Source organism: Triticum aestivum, chromosome 4D (genome assembly GCF_018294505.1).
Source record: "Triticum aestivum cultivar Chinese Spring chromosome 4D, IWGSC CS RefSeq v2.1, whole genome shotgun sequence".
NCBI lineage: Eukaryota > Viridiplantae > Streptophyta > Magnoliopsida > Poales > Poaceae > Triticum > Triticum aestivum.
In genome coordinates, this window is record NC_057805.1 from 363,719,415 (window position 1) to 363,727,161 (window position 7,747).

Below are 7,747 nucleotides of genomic sequence, written 5' to 3' on the forward strand. Positions count from 1 at the left end.
TTCACAACCCCTAATCTTTAGAAAAGACAAACTGGGACTCTTCCCGGTCCACATCTCATGTGGTGTCTTGTCTACGGATTTTGATGGTACCCTGTTAAGTGTGAAAGCTGCAGTTTCTAGAGCGTATCCCCAGAATGACAAGGGTAAATCCGATTTGCTCATCATTGACCGAACCATGTCCAACAAGGTCCTATTCCTCCGTTCCGACACGCCGTTTCTCTGTGGCGTACCCGGAGGTGTGAGCTGAGGTACTATACCTCGGCTTTTCAGACGATCATCAAACTCCTGGCTCATGTACTCACCTCCACGATCAGATCGTAGAAGCTTTATAGTCTTGCCGAGCTGATTCTCAACCTCGTTCTGAAACTCTTTGAACTTTTCAAAAGTTTCCGACTTGTGCCTCATCAAATAGATATATCCATATCTACTCAAGTCGTCGGTAAAAGTCACGAAGTACTGATAGCCACCTCTGGCAGTTGTGCTCATTGGACCACACACATCACTATGTATAAGTTCCAACAGCTTAGACGCCCTCTCGCAACTCTTTGCGAAAGGAGACTTAATCATCTTGTCGAGCAAGCATGATTCACATGTCTCGAACGACCCAAAGTCGGACGAAGTTAGGAGCCCATCATCATGGAGCTTCTTCATGCATTTCAGACTAATGTGTCCAAGCCGGCAATGCCAGAAGTATGTCGGATTTATCTCATTAGGCTTATGCCTCTTGACATTCACGTTATAGACCGGTTCCTGTTCCAGATTCAATATAAATAGCCCATAAATAATGGGTGCATAGCCGTGGAACATACCATTCAAATAAAACGAACAACCATTGTCCTTTAAATTGAATTCGTAACCCTGACTCATCAAACATGAGGCAGAAATAATGTTCCGACTAAGTGAAGGAATGTAATAACAATTATTTAATTCCAAAATAAATCCAGAAGGAAGCTGGAGCTGCATCGTGCCGACCTCCAACGCAGCAACTCTTGCTTTGTTGCCGACCCTGATGTCAATCTCCCCTTGTGCCACACGCCTAGTTCTTACCAGCCCCTGCATCGAGTTGCACATATGAACAACCGATCCGGTATCAAATACCCAAGAGCTACTAGGTATGTCAGCAAGGTAAATGTCTATAACATATGCAACAAGTGTACCTTTGCCCGAAGAAGCATTTCCGGCCTTCTTGCCATGCGCTGCAAGCCACTTGCTACAGTTCCTCTTCCAGTGACCGCTATCCTTGCAATGATAGCAAATGGTCTTTGAGTCTGGTCAGACTTTGGCGCAGCGGTGGAGGTTACCGTCTCCGTGCCCTTTGCCTTAGCCTTCTTCTTAGACCAACTCTTCTTGAACTTAGCCGATTTCTGCACCATCAACACTTGATGCGTGCCTTTCTTAATATCATGCTCTGCCACTTTGAGCATCCCATGCAATTCAGTGAGCTTCTTATCCATGCCATGTGATACGTCTCCAACGTATCTATAATTTTTGATTGTTCCATGCTATATTATATTCTGTTTTAGATGTTTATTGGGCTTTATTATACACTTTTATATTATTTTTGGGACTAACCTATTAACCGGAGGCCCAACCCAAATTGCTGTTTTTTGCCTATTTCAGTGTTTGGAAGGAAAAGGATATCAAACGGAGTCCAAACGGAATGAAACCTTCGAGAACGTGATTTTCGGAACAAACATGATCCAGAGGACTTGGAGTCTACGTAAAGTAATCAACGAGGAAGGCACGAGGCAGGGGGGCGCGCCTACCCCCCTGGGCATGCCCTCCACCCTTGTGGGCCCCTCGTTGCTCCACCGACGTACTTCTTCCTCCTATATATACCCATATACCCTGGAAACATCATATACGGAGCCAAAACCCTAATTCCACCGCCGCAACCTTCTGTGCCCGTGAGATCCCCATCTTGGGGCCTTTTCCGGCGCTCCGCCGGAGGGGGCATTGATCACAGAGGGCTTCTACATCAACACCATAGCCTCTCCGATGATGTGTGAGTAGTTTACCTCAGACCTTCGGGTCCATAGTTATTAGCTAGATGGCTTCTTCTCTCTTTGGATCTCAATACAAAGTTCTCCTCGATCTTCTTGGAGATCTATTCGATGTAATCTTCTTTTGCGGTGTGTTTGTCGAGATCCGATGAATTGTTGGTTTATGATCAAGTTTATCTATGAACAATATTTGAATCTCCTCTGAATTCTTTTATGTATGATTGGTTATCTTTGCAAGTCTCTTCGAATTATCAGTTTGGTTTGGCCTACTAGATTGATCTTTCTTGCAATAGGAGAAGTGCTTAGCGTTGGGTTCAATCTTGCGGTGCTCGTCCCAGTGACAGAAGGGGAAACGACACATATTGTATTGTTGCCATCGAGGATAAAAAGATGGGGTTTATATCATATTGCATGAGTTTATTCCTCTACATCATGTCATCTTGCTTAAAGCATTACTCTGTTCTTATGAACTTAATACTCTAGATGCATGCTGGATAGAGGTCGATGTGTGGAGTAATAGTAGTAGATGCAGAATTGTTTTGGTCTACTTGTCGCGGACGTGATGCCTATATACATGATCATACCTAGATATTCTCATAACTATGCTCAATTCTATCAATTGCTCGACAGTAATTCGTTTACCCACCGTAAGACTTATGCTATCTTGAGAGAAGCCACTAGTGAAACCTATGGCCCCCGGGTCTATTTTCCATCATATTAATCTCCCGTCAACAAGCTATTTCTGGCGCCATTTATCTTTGCATTATTTACTTTTACTCTTTATCATAAAAATACCAAAAATATTATCTTATCATATCTATCAGATCTCACTCTCGTAAGTGACCGTGAAGGGATTGATAACCCCTTTATCGCGTTGGTTGCGAGGTTCTTATTTGTTTGTGTAGGTGCGTGGGACTCGCGCGTGGTCTCCTACTGGATTGATACCTTGGTTCTCAAAAACTGAGGGAAATACCTATGCTACTTTACTGCATCACCCTTTCCTCTTCAAGGGAAAACCAATGCAGTGCTCAAGAGGTAGCAAGAAGGATTTCTGGCGCCGTTGCCGGGGAGTCTACGCACAAGTCAAGACATACCAAGTACCCATCACAAACTCTTATCCCTCGCATTACATTATTTGTCATTTGCCTCTCGTTTTCCTCTCCCCCACTTCACCCTTGCCGTTTTATTCGCCTTCCTCTTTCCCGCTCGCTTTTCTTCGCCATGTCGGAATCAAAAAAGGTTGGGGTTTCTCCCCCGAGTTTTAGTACTTTGGACAATCCTTCTATTCTCTCTAAAATCATAAATAATGATGCTATGGAAAGACCTACCGGAGTTATCAATGAGAGTCTTAATAATTTTGGTGAAGATGATTCCGGAATTTTTTGTTATTTACTCGATGAATCCTTGAAAGATTTGGGATAGACTATTAAGGATCCGGGCTAGCTATGTGCCCCAATACCAAATTGAAATTTACTTAAAGAGCTTTTATGTTGCCCTACCTTCTTCGTTTAAGCATGTCTTAGATTCTATATTTGGGGAAGGTTTTCTTGAAGGGGATGCCGTAGATACTTATGAAAAGATGAAGACCATATTTGGGCACCCCATGAATGAGAAAGTTGAATCTGCATCTCTTTTGCTCCCCTACCAAAACGAATCTATCAAAGAGATGAAGGCTAGTTTAGATGCAAATTTCCGTAACGTGCTTAATCTTTCTTCTACCATTAATAGCCACGTGCTTTATCAAAATAGAAAGATTAATTCCTTAGATAATAAGTTTGCTCTTTTCTTCCCTAAAACCAAAGATGGCAACACTTAGATCTATTCTTGCTTTTATGCCTAGCTAGGGGCGTTAAACGATAGCGCTTGTTGGGAGGCAACCCAATTTTATTTTAGTTCTTTGATTTTTGCTTCTGTTTAGGAATAAATATTTGATTTATCCTCTGGTTAGATTTTTTTTATGTTTTAATTAGTGTTTGTGCCAAATTAAACCTATAGGATCTTCATGGATGATAGTTATTTGATCTTGCTGAAAATTCCAGAAACTTCCTGTTCACGAAAACAATTGTTAAAAATCACCAGAACGTGATAAAATATTGATTCCAATTGCAGCAGATCAATAAACAAATTTTTTAGGTCTTCCTATTTTGGTAGATTTTTCTTAGTTCCAGAAGTTTGCGTTAGTTACAGATTAGTACAGACTGTTCTGTTTTTGACAGATTCTGTTTTTCGTGTGCTGTTTGCTTATTTTGATGAATCTATGGCTAGTAAAATAGTTTATAAACCATAGAGAAGTTTGAATACAGGAGGTTTAACACCAATATAAATAAAGAATGAGTTCATCACAGTACTTTGAAGTGGTGTTTTGTTTTCTTTCGCTAACGGAGCTCATGAGATTTTCTGTTAAGTTTTGTGTTGTGAAGTTTTCAAGTTTTGGGTAAAGATTTGATGGATTATGAAACAAGGAGTGGCAAGAGACTAAGCTTGGGGATGCCCATGGCACCCCAAGATAATCTAAGGACACAAAAAAGCCAAAGCTTGGGGATGCCCCGGAAGGCATCCCCTCTTTCGTCTTCGTCCATCGGTAACTTTACTTGGAGCTATATTTTATTCACCACATGATAAGTGTTTTGCTTGGAGCGTCTTGTATGATTTGAGTCTTTGTTTTTTAGTTTACCACAATCATCCTTGCTGAATACACTTTTGAGAGAGACACACATGATTCGGAATTTATTAGAATACTCCATGTGCTTCACTTATATCTTTTGAGCTATATAGTTTTTGCTCTAGTGCTTCACTTACATCTTTTAGAGCACGGTGGTGGATTTGTTTTATAGAAATTATTTTTCTCTCATGCTTCACTTATATTATTTTGAGAGTCCTACAAAACAGCATGGTAATTTGCTTTAATTTTGAAATTAGTCCTAATATGCTAGGTATTCAAGATTAATAAAACTTTCCTATGAGTGTGTTGAATACTAAGAGAAGTTTGATGCTTGATAATTGTTTTGAGATATGGAGGTAGTGATATTAAAGTTGTGCTAGTTGAGTAGTTGTGAATTTGAGAGATACTTGTGTTGAAGTTTGCAAATCCCGTAGCATGCACGTATGGTAAACGTTGTGTAACAAATTTGAAACATGAGGTGTTCTTTGATTGTCCTCCTTATGAGTGGCGGTCGGGGACGAGCGATGGTCTTTTCCTACCAATCTATCCCCCTAGGAGCATGCGCGTAGTGCTTGGTTTTTGATGACTTGTAGATTTTTGCAATAAGTATGTGAGTTCTTTATGACTAATGTTGAGTCCATGGATTATACGCACTCTCAACCTTCCACCATTGCTAGCCTCTTCGGTACCGTGCATTGCCCTTTCTCACCTTGAGAGTTGGTGCAAACTTCGCCGGTGCATCCAAACCCCGTGATACGATACGCTCTATCACACATAAACCTCCTTATATCTTCCTCAAAACAGCCACCATACCTACCTATTATGGCATTTCCATAGCCATTCCGAGAATATTGCCATGCAACTTTCCACCGTTCCGTTTATCATGACACGTTCATCATTGTCATATTGCCTTGCATGATCATGTAGTTGACATCGTATTTGTGGCAAATCCACCATGCATATTATTTCATACATGTCACTCTTGATTCATTGCCCATCCCGGTACATCGCCGGAGGCATTCATATAGAGTCATACTTTGTTCTAGTATCGAGTTGTAATCATTGAGTTGTAAATGAATAGAAGTATGATGATCATCATTCATAGAGCATTGTCCCAAAAAAAGGCCCCCAAAAAAAGAGAAAAGAAAATAAAAAGGGGCAATGCTACTATCCTTTTTTTCCATACTTGTGCTTCAAAGTAGCACCATGAACTTTATGATAGATAGTCTCTTGTTTTGTCACTTTCATATACTAGTGGGAATTTTTTGTTATAGAACTTGGCTTGTATATTCCAACAATGGGCTTCCTCAAATGCCCTAGGTCTTCGTGAGCAAGCAAGTTGGATGCACACCCACTTAGTTTTTTTGTTGAGCTTTCATACATTTATAGCTCTAGTGCATCCATTGCATGGCAATCCCTACTCCTCACGTTAACATCAATTGATGGGCATCTCCATAGCTCGTTGATTAGCCGCGCTGATGTGAGACTTTCTCCTTTTTTGTCTTCTCCACATAACCCCCATCATTATATTCTATTCCACCCGTAGTGCTATATCCATGGCTCACGCTCATGTATTGCGTGAAAGTTGAAAAAAGTATGAGATTACTAAAGTATGAAACAATTGCTTGGCTTGTCATCGGGGTTGTGCATGATGAGAGCATTCTTGTGTGATGAAAATGGAGCATGACCAAACTATATGATTTTGTAGGGATGAACTTTCTTTGGCCATGTTATTTTGAGAAGACATAATTGCTTAGTTAGTATGCTTGAAGTATTATTACTTTTATGTCAATATTAAAATTTTATCCTGAATCTCTCGGATCTGAATATTCATACCACAATTAAGATAGTTACATTGAAAATTATGCCAAGTAGCATTCCACATCAAAAATTCTGTTTTTATCATTTACCTACTCGAGGACGAGCAGGAATTAAGCTTGGGGATGCTTGATACGTCTCCAACGTATCTATAATTTTTGATTGTTCCATGCTATATTATATTCTGTTTTAGATGTTTATTGGGCTTTATTATACACTTCTATATTATTTTTGGGACTAACCTATTAACCGGAGGCCCAGCCCAAATTGCTGTTTTTTTTTGCCTATTTTAGTGTTTGGAAGGAAAAGGATATCAAACGGAGTCCAAACGGAATGAAACCTTCGGGAACGTGATTTTCTGAACAAACGTGATCCAGAGGACTTGGAGTCTACGTAAAGTAATCAACGAGGAAGGCACGAGGCAGGGGGGCGCCCCCTCCACCCTCGTGGGCCCCTCGTTGCTCCACCGACGTACTTCTTCCTCCTATATATACCCATATACCCTGGAAACATCATATACGGAGCCAAAACCCTAATTCCACCGCCGCAACCTTCTGTACCCATGAGATCCCCATCTTGGGGCCTTTTCCGGCTCTCCGCCGGAGGGGGGATTGATCACGGAGGGCTTCTACATCAACACCATAGCCTCTCCGATGATGTGTGAGTAGTTTACCTCAGACCTTCGGGTCCATAGTTATTAGCTAGATGGCTTCTTCTCTCTCTTTGGATCTCAATACAAAGTTCTCCTCGATCTTCTTGGAGATCTATTCGATGTAATCTTCTTTTGCGGTGTGTTTGTCGAGATCCGATGAATTGTTGGTTTATGATGAAGTTTATCTATGAACAAAATTTGAATCTCCTCTGAATTCTTTTATGTATGATTGGTTATCTTTGCAAGTCTCTTCGAATTATCAGTTTGGTTTGGCCTACTAGATTGATCTTTCTTGCAATAGGAGAAGTGCTTAGCTTTGGGTTCAATCTTGCGGTGCTCGATCCCAGTGACAGAAGGGGAAACGACACATATTGTATTGTTGCCATCGAGGATAAAAAGATGGGGTTTATATCATATTGCATGAGTTTATTCCTCTACATCATGTCATCTTGCTTAAAGAATTACTCTGTTCTTATGAACTTAATACTCTAGATGCATGCTGGATAGAGGTCGATGTGTGGAGTAATAGTAGTAGATGCAGAATTGTTTTGGTCTACTTGTCGCGGACGTGATGCCTATATACATGATCATACCTAGATATTCTCACAACTA